Here is an 18,576-nt window from a genome sequence, read left to right as displayed (position 1 = left end):
TATTTGCCTCACCTGTGGTTGCCGCTGACAACGCTAGTCTGGTCGCAGCTTTCCTGCTGTGCATGCGGTTGCACCTAGCAACCTCTATGTTAGGTGTCTGTGTGTTGTGTGCACTGTGTTATGTTTGTGTGCACTCTGTGTTGTATGTCTGGTGTGCACTGTAGTTTATGTTTGGTGCGCACGGACATCGTCCTTTCACTGTGGCTGCCCCTGGCAACGTTTGGTATTATGTACATGTGGTGGCAGTGTCTCGGCCTTCGGGCTGTCTCCCAGGACGGCTGCCACCCATGTTGTTGCCAGCGGCAACAGCCACAGGGTGATCTTAGTTTGGTCACTTCCCCTGTATGTTTGGTGTTTTCCTTTCCTGTGGTGCTGGAAGGGTTAACCCTCTTCCCAGTGTGTGTGATGTCACTGGGTGTGTCTGTCCGGTGGGTGTGGCCATTTAGCCCTATAAAGCCTGTGTCTGGAGCACTGCTCAGTTGGTTGCTTTCAGTCATGCTTGGCTGAAGCAGCCTCATGTGGATTCCATCCTTCTTGTAAGGGCCACCCTTCCGGTCATAAGATTCCTTTCCCTGATGTATGCTTGATGTCTTATCTCCTTGGTTTCTGTGCAGCTTATGGATCCAGTCAGCAAGGCTGTGGCAGGTAGGTGGAACTAGTTAGTTCACCTGCCATATCCATAAGACTGTTGGTGTTCCCCCTTTCCTGGCTACTCGGCCCGTGAGACCCCAGTTCCTCCGTGTCCAGTAGGAACAGGCCGTCTTACCCTGACTCCTAGCTAGGGACCGGACGGAGGGTAAGTCAGGGCTCCTAGGTTCCGGCGCATGGGTCCTCCTACCTCTAAGGTCGGCCCATGTAGATAGGAGTTAGGGTCAGATTAGGGACGCTATAGGAGGTGACCAGCTCCCTAATTCTGTTGCCCTGGCCGAGCAGCAACCGGACGTCAGCTGGCATCGCACGGCTGAGGATTTTCCCCATCCTCAGCCGTGACACAGACCAGACATGTAAAAATGCACTAGACATAACAACCAAACCCACACCAAACATAGACACATAAGGAAGGATGGAGACATGGAGAAGACATAGGGATGACATTGCTAAAAGACCTAGATGTCCAACAAGGTGGCCCTGAATGACTGGGCAGATGGAATTGCCCAATAATGGAACATAGATTCCAGCCCAAAGCAAGGCTAGAGCACAACTAACCTCCATGCTACAAGTCTAGGCTAAATAGCTCCAAGAGACCACACCCTGATCACACCTAGTCAGGAAATTACCCCACACACACCAAACAGCAGGAAGACTCACTCCACCTTAAAGGGTAAGTGCACGTGCAAACTGAAAACTACACGTTGCCACCGGCAACCAGTCTGCACGGCAACTGTGTCACGGTCAGAATAACGTGACACGAGGCCTACTTTCGAGGCATTGGTTTGTACTATAAACTCCCTTTTGAAGATGGGCGTCACCAAAACCGGGCACCCGCACAGGGACGACTTCAAAGCGGAGAAAGCCTCTTCCACCCGATCATCCCAGCGAACCATCATTGACTTGTGTCCCTTCAAGAGTCCTGTCAACGGCGTGGCTAGAGTAGCGGGGAACAATCCTCATGTAATAGCCCACCATTCCCAGGAATTACTTTATTTGCCTAGTGTAGACAGGTCGGGGCCAGCTTTCCAAAGGGAGTCCACTACAGCCTGCGCTTTGGGTAGGTGACTTTCCCAGTCGGTACTGTGGATGACAATATCGTCCAGGTAAGGCGAAGCATACCGATGATGTGGACGAAGCACGATGTCCATTAGTTGCTGAAAAGTGGTGGGGGCACCACGCAGACCAAAGGGTAAGACCTTATGTTGATACAGCCCCTCTGGCATGATGAAGGCAGTTTTGACTTTGGCAGCCTCTGTTAGGAGCACCTGCCAGTACCCTTTCGTGAGGTCCAAAACAGAAAAATACCAGGCTTGTCCTAACCTAAGTTTTTGAAAGTCGTTACAAAACCGCAACGTCCCGTCCGGCTTGGGTATCAATACTATAGAACTGGCCCACTCACTTTTTGACTCCTCAATGACGTCTAGCTGCAACATTAGCTGCACCTCCTCCGATATGGCTTTTCGCCGAGCCTCAGGTACCCGGTATAGTTTTAATCTGACTTTTGCCTGAAGCTCAGTGACAATGTCATGCTGGATTATGGAAGTGCGTCCAGGGAGGTCCAAGAACACATCCGTGTTCCGACTAACAAACTCCCTGGCCTCCTGAGTCTGTTTAGAGGAGAGGCTGTCAGCCATTTTTACTGTGGCAGCCTCCTCTCTTGCATCAAACAGAGGGGACGGTACCTCTTTTACTAGAAAACCTGGCCGCGGGCTGTCTTCTGTACAGGTTTCCCTATCTTTCCACGGTTTGAATAAATTTACATGGTAAACCTGCTCCGGCTTTTGCCGCCCTGGCTGGTGTACCTTGTAGTTTACATCTCCAATTTTCTCGAGTACCTCGTAGGGCCCCTGCCACCTAGCGAGGAACTTACTGTTCACGGTCGGCCTTAGAACCAAAACCTGATCACCCGGGGTAAAGATCCAGACCCGAGCCTGACGATTATAGACCCGACTCTGGGCTCGCTGAGCTGCCTCCATATGCTCCCTAACAAAAGGCAACACTGTCTCTATCCGATCTTGCATCTGGGTAACGTAATTAATGACACTTTTATGTGGATTGTTATTCCCATGCCTCTTTGGCCATGTCCGTAGTTGTTTTATGTGCAGAATCTTACAGAGTTTCCTCATCACCTTGGACATAAAAGGGGTCCTTTGGTTGGTCAGAGCCTCTTTAGGTAGTCCTACTTGGGAAAACATCTCCATTAACTCTTTAGCTATGAGTTTGGCCGAGGTATGTCGCAGTTGCACCCGTTCCGGGTACCGAGTGGTGTAGTCTAAAATGACTAAGATGTGTTGATGCCCTCTGGCAGACTTCGGTACTGGGCCTATGAGGTCCATAGCTATTCGGTTAAACGGTACTTTGATAATCGGGAGAGGTACTAGGGGACTACAGAATGTGGCTGGGGACTAGTTATCTGGTAGGTCAGGCAAGACTTACAAAACTCTTCCACTTCTTTAAATATGCTGGGCCAGTAAAACCGCTGTAGAATACGATCCTGAGTTTTCTGCAGCCCCAGTTGACCCCCGAGAACGTGTTGGTGGGCTAGATCTAACACAAGCTTGTGATAAGCCTTGGGGACCACCAACTGTTCAATAGGCTCACCCCGTAGTTGGTTTACCCGATACAAAATATCCTTATGAACCACAAAACGGGGAAACACTGACTCTGCCCCAGGTTGTTGTGGTCCGCCATCTACTATTAACACATTTTCCCAGGCGCGGGATAGGGTTGGGTCCCGAAGTTGGGCAGAACTAAAATTATCCCCAGAGACATTGAGGTCTGTCAATTCAGGACCCGGTGGCAAGTCCTCCACGTCTCCCACCATCACACTTAGTGGGGTTGTCTCCCCCTCTTCCACCGAAGTGGCAGTCACCCCTACCGCTGGCCCTTCAGTCTCAGGTTCCCAGGGTTCTGGTATCCCCCCTGAGCTGGGCCACTCTGCTAGGGTTACCCCTGTCTCATGGGTATCAGTCACTCTCATAGCAGGCCAAAGTGCTGGGAAACCCAGGAAGTCTCTCCCTATTATGAGTTCATAATGTAGATTTGTGGCGACAGCCACCTCATGGGTCCATCTACCGGCCACCATAGTTAGAGACACCAGCACAGTGAGGTAGTCTTTTAATTTTCCGTGGATGCACATCACCCTGACTTTCTGGCCAGTATACTCAGGGGACCGCACCAGGGTAGCCCTTACGAGGGTCACTAGACTCCCTAAGTCCAGCAGAGCCTCTGCCGGAGTGTCTCTCACTGCCGTGGGTACATCCCGGGTGGGTTTTATTGGCTCAAATCTCCGGGCCTGGGATGGGGATTTCCGGGGTTTGCCGATACCCCTCCCAACAGAACCCTCCCTTAGATTCCTGGTAGCTTCATAGTGTTCCACCAGGTTCACCATCTCAAGGGCAATGCCAGGAGACACCTGACCGATCCAGCGCTGGAGAGGGTATGGCAAAGCCCTTCAGAACATATTGGCTAACAGACGATTCAGCATAGCAGTGGGACTCAGCACGTCAGGCTGTAGCCATTTTTGCAAGAGGTGAAGCAAGTTATAATACTGGGGTCTTGCAGGCTCAGTGAGGTTGAACCCCCAATGATGCACCCGCTGGGCCCGGACCAACACATTCACCCCCAGTCTTGCCAGAATCTCACCCTTGACTTTCTGGTAGTCGGCTGCTTGATCGTCCGGCAAGTCGAAATACACCCGCTGGGAATCGGGTGTCAGGAACAGAGTGACGACCTCAGCCCACTGGTCACGGGGTAGCTTTTCCCTGATGGCCACTTTCTCGTACATCGCCAGGTAGGTTTCGATGTCATCTGCGGGGGTCATCTTAGGAATCGCGGCACAGACTGCTTTCCGGGCATCGTGGACGCTCGGGGTTGCTCTTGCTGTCTGCAAAGCCATCACGCATTGTAGCAGCAACTGGTTAGTCTCCTGCTGCTGCTTATTAGCCTCGCGTTGCTGCAGGTTTGTCTCTCACTGCTCCATGAGGGCCTTCACAAAGGCCTCCATTTTGTCAAGGGCCACTGGTTGTAATACAGCTGGTTTAATGTACGACAAACAACCGTGCCTGAAAAATGCAGAAACCCCCCCCAAAATCGGCGTTCACACCAACCTCACTGCTCATGCACGCATCCTCCACCAATTGTGGGATTTCGCTCTGGTAGACAGGATTAGTGGGCGCAGTATAGAGGCAACAACAAGTTCAAACAGTTCAGTGTTTTATTCACACTTTAGACAAGTGACAAAACAAGCAGTAATAATCAAACAAATAGTCACCTTGCGGTGTTGGTGGTAATTCACACCATGCGATAATTCTGCTTCAAAGAGTCCTTGACCATAGCAGCACCAACCTGTTTTCACACCAAACAGGTAGCAAGCCTTCATCCAGACACAAGGCTCCCAGATCCCAACACAGAGACCTGGTGTCACACACATAGGGGTTAGGGAAGGGACCACTGAGCTAAACCCGCACCCCTGTCCCTGCCTACATGCCACGCAAGTCCTAGTGACAAGGGACAACTGGTCGACAAACCCTCAACTAGGATAAGTTCAGGGAAGACGGACAAAACACACAACAGAGCAGTCAAACGAGCCGAGTCAAAACCTGGAGAGCAGCAAGGTACCAGAGGAGCAAGCAGAGGATCGTCAGGAGAAAGCCAAAGTCAGAACCAGGAAGGAACGCCAAGCCCAAGGAATGAGACGGACGGAAGTCTAACATGAGCAGGAGAACAGCAAACCATGTAAGTAATCGCAGAAAGGACCTCAATAACAGGCAATCTGTGGCCAGCAGATTGCCTGTTTAAATAGGGTGCTGGTGGAGTCATGTGAAGTGGCCAGTATCATATGACTCCTGAGCTCTAATATAGCCGAGCACCGAGTGAGCTGCGGTTACCATGGAAACTGGTGACGCTGGGCGCTCTGATGACGTGAGCATGCCCCTGCCGTCCCCGCCTCCGCACAGAGCACACTGTGACAGTACACCCCCTTTTACGCGGGGCCACTGGACCCAAGGCTCCAGGAGACAGCTTCTCAGGATGTTCCACATTAAATTTATTAACAAGTCTAGAGGCATGAACATCCTTAGCTGGTACCCAGGACCTTTCCTCCGGTCCATAGCCTTTCCAGTGCACCAGGTACTGTAAAGAGTTACAGACTCTTCAAACATCCAATATCTTGGGTAAATGTGTGATTGTTTACCTGGATGATGTTTAGATTTTTTCCCCTAACCTTGAGAGTCATGTGTTTCATGTTAAACAAGGGTTGGAGATTTTGAGGAAGAATCAATTAGCTGCCAAACAGGAGAAACAACAAATCCAGTAATATGATACAATTGATGTAATAGAGTTACTTGAAACAAAACATGTGGTCCAACAGAATAAGCAAACCCTTAAAATCATAAAGTTTATTTGATCTACTGTATTTAAAACGGGATATAATTACGATAATTGATATTCAAATTGGCCAATAATGTGATAAATCTAAATTTAAATTTATCACATTATTGGCCAAACAGGAGAAATGTATTTTTGGGGTACAAGAGATATTATATCTCGGGTATGTTCTCACTCCTCACACTTTTAAAATGGATTGTAGCAAGGTATTAGCAATTATGGATTAGGTAAGGCCATCGTCCTTAAAGGCCTTACAAGGTTTTTTGGGGTTCGCAAATTATTACCGCAGATTTATAAATAATTTTTCCGTAATTGCTAGACCCTTGACCGACCTCACAAAAAAAGGGGCAGACCTGGATAACTTGTCTGTTGAAGCTACTGAAGCATTTGAAACTCTTAAAAAGGCCTTCAGTAGCGCTCCTGTGTTCATTCAGCCAGGTCAAGAGAGACCTTTCATTGTGGAGATGGATGCCTTAAAGGGACACTGACAGGCCAAATCAGCATATTTAGTTATATATATATATGACATTACAGTCTTATACAGTCTATTAAAAGCATCTAAGTATCCCCCCTGTCCACCTTATAAATACCGAAAAATAAAGTTTTATAACCTGCCTGTCTCGTCACCAATCTGCCCAAGGGGCGGCGTTTAATCTCAAATTGCACCCAGCCAGCCGCTCCCAACTGCCGTTCTGAAGCCCCGCCCAGCTCATCAATATTCACTTTACTGGGCGGCGGCTACAACTCTCCCCATCAAGATCCTGCGCAGACACGATGTAACCACGGCCGGGCCCAAGCGCAGAAGATTAGACGCGGACGATGCCAAGAGGATTCAATTGCCCATGCGCAGGATCTTGACTGGGGAGAGTTGTAGCCGCCGCCCAGCAAAGTGAATATTGATGAGCTGGGCGGGGCTTCAGAACGGCAGTTGGGAGCGGCTGGGCGCAATTTGAGATTAAACGCCGCCCCTTGGGCAGATTGGTGACGAGACAGGCAGGTTATAAAACTTTATTTTTCAGTATTTATAAGGTGGACAGGGGGGATACTTTTAATAGACTGTATAAGACCTGTAATGTCATATATATAACTAAATTCTGCACTACACTACTTTCACCGTTTATTGCTCGGTCATGCAACATACCACCCAAATGAATTTTACCTCCTTTTCTTCTCACTAATAGAGCTTTCATTTGGTGGTATTTCATTGCTGCTGACATTTTTACTTTTTTTTGTTATTAAATGAAATTTTTGCAAAAAAATGACATTTTTCACTTTCAGTTGTAATTTTTTTTTAAAAAACGACATCTATATATAAATTTTTCTCTAAATTTATTGTTCTACATGTCTTTGATAAAAAATAATGTTTGGGGAAAAAAAATGGTTTGGGTAAAAGTTATAGCGTTTACAAACTATGGTACAAAAATGTGAATTTCCGCTTTTTGAAGCAGCTCTGACTTTCTGAGCACCTGTCATGTTTCCTGAGGTTCTACAATGACCAGACAGTAGAAAACCCCCACAAATGACCCCATTTAGGAAAGTAGACCCCCTAAGGTATTCGCTGATGGGCATAGTGAGTTCATAGAACTTTTTATTTTTTGTCACAAGTTAGCGGAAAATGATGAATTTTTATTTTTTTTTCCTTACAAAGTCTCATATTCCACTAACTTGCGACAAAAAATAAAAACTTCCATGAACTCACTATGCCCATCATGAAATACCTTGGGGTGTCTTCTTTCCAAAATGGGGTCACTTGTGGGGTAGTTATACTGCCCTGGCATTCGAAATCTGTAAAAAATGGCCTGTGAAATCCGAAAGGTGCTCTTTGGAATGTGGGGCCCTTTGCCCACCTAGGCTGCAAAAAAGTGTCACACATGTGGTATCGCTGTACTCAGGAGAAGTTGGGGAATGTGTTTTGGGGTGTCATTTTACATATACCCATGCTGGGTGAGATAAATATATTGGTCAAATGCCAACTTTGTATAAAAAAAATGGGAAAAGGTATTCAATGAGGGGCATGGCGAGTTCATAGAATTTTTTATTTTTTTTTGGCACAAGTTAGCGGAAATTGTTTTTTTTTAGTTTCTTCTAACAAAGTCTCCTTTTCCGCTAACTTGGGACAAAAATTTCAATCTTTCATGGACTCAATATGCCCCACACGGAATACCTTGGGGTGTCTTCTTTCCGAAATGGGGTCACATGTGGGGTATTTATACTGCACTGGCATTTTAGGGGCCCTAAAGCGTGAGAAGAAGTCTGGAATATAAATGTCTAAAAAAGTTAGTGAAAAAAATAAAAAAAAATTCCCGCTAACTTGTGCGGATCCGCGGTGTCCGTGTTTTGCGGATCCACGGATCCGCAAAACACATACGGACGTTTGAATGGAGCCTTACAGGGGGGTGATCAATGACAGGGGGGTGATCACCCCATATAGACTCCCTGATCACCCCCCTGTCATTGATCAACCCCCTGTAAGGCTCCATTCAGAGGTCTGTATGTGTTTTGCGGATCCACGGATCGGATCCGCAAAACACATACGGACGTCTGAATGGAGCCTTGCAGGGGGGTGATCAATGACAGGGGGTGATCAGGGAGTCTATATAGGGTGATCACCCCCCTGTAAGGCTCCATTCAGACGTCCGTATGTGTTTTGCTGATCCGATCCATGGATCCGTGGATCCGTAAAACACATACGGACATCTGAATGGAGCCTTACAGGGGGGTGATCAATGACAGGGGGGTGATCAATGACAGGGGGGTGATCAGGGAGTCTATATGGGGTGATCAGGGGTTCATAAGGGGTTGATAAGTGACAGGGGGGGGGTGTAGTGTAGTGTGGTGCTTGGTGCTACTTATTACAGAGCTGCCTGTGTCCTCTGGTGGTCGTTACAATCAAAATGGACCACCAGAGGACCAGGTAGCAGGTATATTAGACGCTGTTATCAAAACAGTGTCTAATATACCTGTTAGGGGTTAAAAAAAATCGCATCTACAGCCTGCCAGCGAACGATCGCCGCTGGCAGGCTGTAGATCCACTCACTGACCTTCCGATCCTGTGAACGCGCGCGCCTGTGTGCTTGCATTCACAGGAAATCTTGCGTCTCGCGAGATGACGCATAGATGCGTGACTGTGCCTGGGACAGCCGCCTCCGGAATGCGATCCTGCGTTAGGCGGTCTGGAGGCGGTTAAGGACAGCCAGGTACTGCCAAAACCCGGACCGGCACTTAAAATCCAGTCCAGTATTTGACCTCACCTGGCTGTAAATCAGCCCAAGCAGCATATGCTGGGAGGAAAATACATGTTTTCCCCGACAAAACCTCTCACTGTGTCACAATAGCCATATTGTAATGCAAGGCACCAACAAACAGACCAGTGATGAAAGCAAAAAGGTGTTTATTCATAAACGTCCAGGACACTTGCTGGTAACAAGGAATAATAACAAAAAAACAGGCAAGGAGATTCCAGGAATAGTCCCAACCAGTGCTGAATGATGCTGTGCACTTGGCAGTCGAGTCACTCCAGATCTTGGGTCCGCTGTAAGGACAAAGTTCCTGGCAGTCTTCAGTCACTAGGAGTTGTGACCTATACCTGGTTGAGGGAAAATAACAGTGGGCACTGATCACCCTGAGAGACCTCCTTTTAAATGCCTGCTGACCAATCCCAGGGTGCCAAGTGTCCACTACCATAAGTGAACAAATTGCCCTGCACCTGAGTACAAGGCCTAAGGCAATCACAAGTTGATTAACCCATGGCTGGCTCCCTAATCCACTTTGCTCTTGTGAGTCAGTATAATATGCGCCACTGGTCGACGAAGTGCATAAGAAGTGCGTACTCGCGACCATGTATCCCTTTGCGAACCTGCCCTCGTGCGTACGCACGGACGCATGATTGACTCAGCGCGAGTATGCGAGCGCGTGGACCCAGATGCGGAAACGGAAGTCGCAGGAGACAACCCTGGCCGCGGCGTCTTGTCACTCGCCTGGCCACTCTGTCCCCGGGACTCCGACGGTCCTCCCCTCCGATGTCCACGCGAACGCATCTCCGCACTGGCTCGCAAAGGGGTCAGCGCTGGTGCATCAGAGACACGCATAACCTGTCCCGCAACTCCACGAGGACCCCTCTTGGTTCCCCTGGAGTGCAAAGCAGGTGAGGATCTTACACATATTCTGATCTCTTATAACTTAGATAATATAAAATAGAGAAAAGGAGAACTTGGATTCTGCATGGCCAAGCATAGGAATCAGTAAGGTAATCTGCAACTACAGTCATTTAGACCATACTGCAGTGGAGGCACACGGTTAAGACACCCTGCACACTTGGACATATCCTGGCTAGACATGTCATCAAAACTCTGTATCCCACAGTAGTGATGAGCGGCAGGGGCAATATTCAAATTCGCGAGATTTCGCGAATATTTGGGCTAATATTCGCCATATATTCGCGAATTCGCGAATTCATGATCTCCAGGCATTATTTTCTTGATTGCGAAAATTCACATAAAATTTGCATGAACTGGTATTTTCCCAAAAATCAAATATTTGCAATTCCGAATATATTTTGCGATATTCGAAATATTAGCAAATTCTCGAAGTGCCGATATTCGCGATAAAAATTCGCAATTCAAATATTCGTGATCAACACTATCCCACAGTTGACATTACAGCAATTACTGCCAGAGTACTATTGCCTGCCGTAGATTCTATTGAGAAAGAGGGAAAAGAAGTCCATAACCCCCATCCTTGACAAATTCCATACACTATTTTCTGGGAGAGAGTTGCACTGTGAAAAGTTGGAACTGTGTTTTCTATAACTAGATGTACTACTACTCCTATTTTGCACTAGAGTACAGAGAGATAAATATTTTTCTAACTCTGGCTTGGCCTCCTGATTCCTACACCATATGCTGGCTTTTGCAGTCTATACACACTGCTTTGCACACATCCAAACACCTAATGTCAAGGGCAGCCCAGCTACTATCAGGCAGGAGCCCCAGAATCAGGATGTGTCCCAAGGGAAGAAAGGGTGCTCCCTCCTTATGTTGCACTGGCACTAGAGAGCTATAGTGAGAGGACAGCCACTGTGATTGACTGTAAGACTGAGCAATTATCACTCCCATCATCCGCTCTGGCTTCTCATGGGTCGCTGCATTTTCAGATGACACCAAGGCAAGCTACGTAGTACTGTGCAGTCTATGGAAGATGTCTATAAAATACAAGCTGACATGAACACTCTGAGTGATTGGGCATCAACTTGGCAAATGAAGTTCAATGTGGACAAATGTAAAGTTATGCATCTTGGTAGTAATAATCTCTGTGCTTCATATGTCCTAGGGGATGTAGCACTGGTAGAGTCACTTACAGTAGAAGGATTTGGGTGTCCTTGCGGATGGTAGATTAAATTACAGCATACAATGTCAATCAGCTGTTTCTATGGCTACCAGGATTTTGTTATGCATTAAACGAGGCATGGACTCGAGGGGCAGGGATGTAATTGTACCACTTTACAAAGCGTTGGTGCGGCCTCATCTGGAATATGCAGTTCTGTTCTGGGCACCAGTACATAGAAAGGACGCACTGCAGCTGGAAAAAATACAGAGGAGAGCGACTAAAATGATAAGGGGAATTTATTTAGTCTTGAGAAGAGACGTCTAAGGGGTGACATGATTAACCTATACAAATATATAAATGGGCCATACAAAAAATACGGTGAAAAGATGTTCCGTGTAAAATGATCTCAAAAGACAAGGGGGCACTGCCTCAGATTGGAGAGGAAAAAGTTCAGTCTCCGGAAGCGTCAAAGCTTCTTTACTGTAAGAACTGTGAAGCTATGAAATAGACTTCCTCAGGACGTGGCCACAGCAGGAACAGTAGACAGTTTTAAAAAGGGTTTAGACAAATTCTGAAAAGTAAAAAACATTAATTCTTATGAAAAAGTGTAGAAATCTGAGTCTCACTTCCTTCTGGGATTTGCATCCCCACCTATCCCTTAGTTGAACTTGATGGGCGTATGTTTTTTTTCTACCGTATTAAATATGTAACTATGTAACACTTTACAAAGCATTGGTGCGGTCTCACCAGGAATACGCAGTTCAGTTCTGGGCACCAGTCCATAGAAAGGATGCTTTGGAACTGGAAAAAGTACAAAGGAGAGTGACTAAACTGACCACAGCATTTGGGAGGTCAGAAAGCGGGAGCGAGCGCTCCTGGCTGGTCCTCCTGAATGATACGAGGCTGTCACACATAAGTTCCAATGGAGCGCCTGCCTCCATCGATCAGCTGTTTCAGATGGCAGTAGAGCTCGCAGTAGTGCTGCAGCCTTCTTGAGCTTTTTCTAGGCCATGTGATGTCACATTCATCAGCCCCATTAAAGTGAATACCAGTGCGATACCAAGCACAGCCGCTATACAATATACATCGCTGTGCTTGGTGAGCTGAGAGAAGACTGTGTCTATATAGATTTGCGGTCTGATCTGAGGTCTGTAAAAAACTGGGGTCTGATCTGGGAATCTCCATTCATTTTAGGGTCTCTTCTGGGGTCTTTATTAAGAAGTTGTTTTCCATCCATGTGAAAGTTTCTTTTGAAAACTGACTAGAATGCCTCTAAAAAGTAGTGATACCTCTCTCTAATCTCAATGTCACCACTAGGGGAGCTCTTGGTGTCATTCCCAGGTGTTGTCGGCTGAGCTTAAGGCCTCATAAACACGAACGTATGTATTTTGCGGTCCGCAAAAAATATAGATGACGTCCGTGGGCATTTTGCGGAACCAAACAGCTGGCCCCTAATAGAACAGTACTATCCTTGTCCGTAATGCAGAATGGAACGGAAAGATGGACATACGAAAATGGAATGCACACGGAGTAACTTCCATTTTTTTTGTGGACCCATTGAAATGAATGGTTCTGTACACAGTCCGAAAAAAAAATGAAACGGACATGGAAAGAAAATTCGTTCATGTGCATGAGGCCTAAGTTTGGGGTGGTGAGTGTGACAAATATATGTGCTGAACATATGATAAATGTGAATATTGCGGCCCATCGACTGGAAAATTTTCAACGTGCGACTAATATATGAGACCAAGTTTGAGACGCCTTACATAGAGTATCTATAATTTGGTACCAGGATCTGTACACATGGCAATGTCATTGTAGACTCTAATCTAAGGCATGATGATGAATACCTACAGAAGGTCAACTCTGCTTATTAACGTATGAATTGCTCACAGCACAGGGCCATTCAAACAGTTTGTGTTTCATTATCTTTTGGGTACCTTATATTGGGAGTAATGTTTCAATACACAGGGCAGAGCACGTATTCTCATGGGCTGAAGGGTCATAAAGACAATCATCGTGGTTAAGCGTTGCAGTTTTCAGCTGCCCAACATGTACAGGATAAAAATATAGGGCTTATTTATGAAGACTTGAAATTAAATGCCGGTCTTGATATCCCCCAGCACCACTGGAGGATGTGCTTAATTTATGACGAGGTAAATTTAGTGCATACTCCAGCAGGCCATACGCCTAGATTGAATTCTATGCCAGCTGTGCGGTGTTGGTGTAGAAGAAATCACCAGTACATGTCCTTAGTAGGAGTAGGTCAAAAACATGAAAATATTTGTGTGAAGTTTTTTATTTCATTTTTTTGAAGGTAACAATGTACCAGACAAAAATGAGTGAAGTGTTTCAGTTTATTTGTGAAGTAATTCTGCCTGTAATCCGAGCATGGCAAGGTGTTAGTAAAATAAACGACAGAATCTTATTCGTACAGCACATACTTTTACCTCACTCCAATATTTACTGAGCTGGGAGGCTGCTGCCTTGCTTCACAGAGATGCCTAAAACATCACATATCCTTATTAGGTGGGATCACCAGATGGAAGGAACAGTATCAGACCATGTCTGCCAACTGCCCCTGATTTTAAGGGACAGTCTCGACTTGGAAAAGTTCTATGGAAACTGAAGTTTCATTTGTACAGCACATTTCCCTTGCTGTGGTCATTGGATAAAGTTATTCTTCTCCATTATGCCTGATTTCTTAGGGGACTTCTGCATTGAGACAACCATCTTTCATTTGCAGCGCTGTTGAACAGACTGTATAAAGTTCCGATTCTGGAACCCCCCCTTCGATCTGCCATTAGTGGCAGAGGAAGCTGCAAGAGCCTGGAAAACTCCAATGCAACTGAGAATGTAGCCAGGGGTACACCACCAATGAGGCCAGGTGAGGCAGCACCAGGTAGGGGCAAGAGGGGAGCCATGGGCAATGAGCGCTTTGATTGTGGCAAAGGGGTTAGGTTAAAGGGAACCTGTCACCGAGATTTGGGGTATAGAGCTGAGGACATGGGTTGCTAGATGGCCACTAGCACATCCGCAATACCCAGTCCCCATAGCTCTGTGTGCTTTTATTGTGTATAAAAAAAGATTTTATACATATGCAAATTAACCTGAGATGAGTCAGAGCTTGAAAATATGACTCTTCTCTGGTCACACAAGTAAGATATGACTCTTTTATGTTAATTTTCATATGTATCAAATTGTTTTTTTTTACACAATAAAAACACACAGAGCTATAGGGACTGGATATTGTGGATGTGCTAGTGGCCATCTAGCAACCCATGTCCTCAGCGCTATACCCAAAATCTAGATGACAGGTTCCCTTTAAGAAATTGGCATGGGGGGCACTGTTTAAGTTTTCACCTCAGGCAGCAGAAAGGCTAGGTGCACCCCCGAATGTAGCATGAAAGTGTATTAAAGAGTACCTATTCATATAGATTATGGACCATGTATTATGTGAGCAAAAGCAACGCAAAAGTTGATCTATGTAGCTCATACTTGCTCTGTCATTTAGGGGAGGTTTGAAGCATGAGACCACCACTATGACATCCACATACTCTAATACCATACCCAAGTGTGCAGCGAGCCACTGGGGCATGTGTGAGGGTGGCCGGATGGGAGTAGTTGTATTCTGATGATCCCTGGGCCATGCAGTGATGATAAATAGCACACCTTTTACTCCCTTCGGGGAACTCTGGTTTTAGGGCTCTCCTGCCTGATAATGGTTGAGGTGCTCGAGGTGCAAAACAGGGTCCCTTGGTGCAGCTGTAGATGTTGGTGCAGTGTAACAGTGCAGGAAATAAGTAGGTCAGATCAGATTATCAGCAAACAGTTCTTTACTGAAGATGCAAGTTCAACTGCATTGGACACAGTTCTCAGTCAGCATGCATGGACTGGCAGTTCCTACACAAGTGCAATTTGTCACAGATCTCACACATTTTATGGCTCCAGTTGGAGTGAACAGACTCGGTTGTCTCTTCAGAGCTATTATGTTCACACTGCACTTCACTAGGTGACTGTTGTTGCAAAATACCCATGAATAAGAAGGTGCAATATTAGAAGGTTTATGAGATGATGCTACCAGGGGCGGTCCCTAATGTCAGACATAGTGCTGCACCTTTTTAGGCAGGTTGTCGTACTCACAGTACAAATGCTCCACAGATGTCCTCTGCAGGATATGAAAATGTACACAGGTGATCAATCTGCATCATGAGTGTGTCTAGGCACCATAAGACTTTCAACTCCTTGACACAGGGCTATGGAAACTAGAGGTCCTGATCAGACAGCAATTCTCCAAAGACTTCATCACACATGACCTTGGCATCTGGACTATTTCTTTGCAATAGCACTAGAGATGTCCTCCACTTTGTTATCTACTGATTGACTCTCCCTGGTTAAATCCAGAGCAGAGCAAGCTAATCCTAACAATCATTACCTTATGGGAAAAGAATAAACAACCCCATCTAGTGGGCTGGAGGTTACGGCCTGTTTACTCCATACTGGACTTTTATATGTGAATGCTGGAGAAGCAGTTTAGATAAAAAAGGAATTCTTCTGGTACTTGGAAACACACTTCACAGATTGTGTGAGTATATTGCCCACATCCCACAGTGAAAGTGTGAATTTGCAACCTGTTCAAAAAGGTGCACAACATAGCCTGCCTTTAACAGGCCGCCCTATTGGTTGCATTGCTTTAGAAGAAGTATTTCACCTCATGCCTGGATGCTGAAGTACAAGTCTGCTAAAGAAGTGAAGTGTGAGAAAGGAGGAAGACCGCTTTAAGAGCCACTCTGGCCTATGAACTACCTGTGCAACTGTGTAACCTTTAAAGGAAGTCTTTCACATAAAATCATCATTATAGAACATAATCAGGATATCTCCATTACATTCCCCATATTACAATGCTACCTTCCATATTGCTGTCCATCGCTGATTTTCTCAGAAAAACACTTTTATTCAATGTTAATTAGCTTCTGAAGGTGCCCAAGGGCGGCGTTTATGCGGCCTTTGCCCAGGCCCCTCGTCGCTTTTCATACGAAACCCCTCCCCTTTCACCTCTCTGGCCGTCCTAGGTTCTTCTGATTATGTCCTCCTCTTAGTGAGAAATCCAGTGCCAGCGCCGTTCAACAGATTCACTGCGCCTGCACACTTCATTCCCCATTATGAGCAGAGGCACAAGGCCGGCTAGATCGGGATGTAGGGCCGGGACATGCGCATTATACGCTCTTGTGCGCAGGCGCGGCGAATCTGTTGAACGGCACTTGCACTGGATTTCTCACTAAGAAGAGGACATGGGAAGTGAATTTTGTGTACCAACTGCCAGTCCACGCATGCTAAAAGAACTGTCCTGATGTGTTGGCATTTGAATTCCTCAATATAGAACTGTTCTGCCACACAACTGCCCCATCATTGCTTCCTGCACTGCTATAGTGCAAAATTTTGGCATGATGAACCCTGTTTTGTGCCTCAAAACCTTCAATATCAAGAGTTACTAAACTGTCATCAAGCAGGTAGAGTGTGTTCCGAAGGGAAGAAAGGTACGCCCTTCCCATCACTGCATGGCCTAGGGGAGCAACAGAGTGAGTGGGTACTACTGTACAACCACCATTATTGCTACTGTTCCTCCTTACTTCTCCTGAGGCACACTACAGATGAAATGGTGCAAAGCTTGCCACCACTGGACTCTGGAGCAGTGGAAACATGCTCTTTGGAAATGTGAATCACGCTTCTCTGTCTGGTGATGTGATAGATGGATCTGGGTTTAATGAATGCCAGGACAGCGTTAGCTGTGCCAACTCTAAAGTTTGGTCGAGGAGGGAGAATGCTATGGGTTTGTTTTTTCTGGGATAGGCCCCGTAGTTCACAGAATGGAAAACGTAATTCTTCATTATACCAAGATATTTTGGACAATTGTATGCTTCCAACTTTGTGGGAATAGTTTGGTGAAGGTCCTTTTCTGTTCCAGCATGACTGTGCCCCAGGGCACAAAGCAAGGTCTATAAAAACATGGTTGGGTGAGTTTGGAAGAATTTGACTGGCATGCACATATTCCTTAACTCAACCCCATCAAACATCTTTGGGATGAACAAGAATGGAGATTGTGAGCCAGGTCCTCTCGTCCAACATCAGTGTCTGACCTCACAAATCTTCTTCTGCCCACAGACCGTCCAAAATCTTGGAGAAAACCTTCCCAGAAGACTGGAACTTGTTTAGCTGCAAAAGGGGGACCAACTTCATATTAATGCCTTTAGATTTAGAATGGGATCTCATAAAAGCTATATTAGTCAATGCCCCATGTCCCCACACAGGAATGGTCTTCAACATTGTCTAGTAATTGTAAAAAAATAGGCTTGTGGAAATGATTACTGGGACTCCTAAGGGGAAGTCCAGAGGACATCCCTATTCTGCTGCTGGACAGTTAAAGAGCATTCCCAAACAGTGACCTACCGTACATTAACATGTTCCATGCCTGCAGCTCTGTTTAACCACAGAAACATTTTGTGAGTCAGTAACCTCGCCTTTGACCCTTCACAAAGTGAAGTCACCAGTGGGTACCTCAGCAGCACTAAGTACATGACTGTCCTTCTATCTGGAGAATTCTTACTAAGGAGAATATGCTGGAAGCACAGTAACTCATATGCCAAGATCAGTGACTGGAAAGGTGACAAAACGCACACCATTCACATCTAAAAAGACAAAATGAGAGAATTGCTTGGCGTTTACTAGAATAATCCAGGCTAAGAGAATCCACGGTGCCCAGATTAGAACCAGGTTCCTTAATTATTCCAGCTGAGAGCTATTTCCATTCACATTCTGCTACTTTTTATTAAAACCGACATTAGAAAATAAACTCAGCCTGCGCAGTAAAGTTGCTTGCTTCATGCTGCTTTGAACCATGCATGTGTCTGTAAACTATCTTTCACTAAATTAGTGGAACTTTTCTGGTGGGATCGAAATCTGTATTCTGGACTTCTTTGTGTTGCCTGAGAAATTGGCACAAATTTGTCTCAGATGCACAGCTTCATGGGTCACAGTGTACATGAACAATGTCCCATATCGTACGCGTCCAATATTCTGTATACTTCCAAATGACGCCAATATATTAGGCTTTACCGTATACTGCCTGACACTTTTTGCTGGTAGTGTCAGAGCAATGTCCAAAAGTGTCACCACAGTTTATAGTACATGAGCCGCTCTGCATCACTGCATGTG

The sequence above is a fragment of the Bufo gargarizans genome, chromosome 2, assembly GCF_014858855.1.
Source record: "Bufo gargarizans isolate SCDJY-AF-19 chromosome 2, ASM1485885v1, whole genome shotgun sequence".
Lineage (NCBI taxonomy): Eukaryota > Metazoa > Chordata > Amphibia > Anura > Bufonidae > Bufo > Bufo gargarizans.
Note: the sequence above shows the minus strand (reverse complement) of the source record.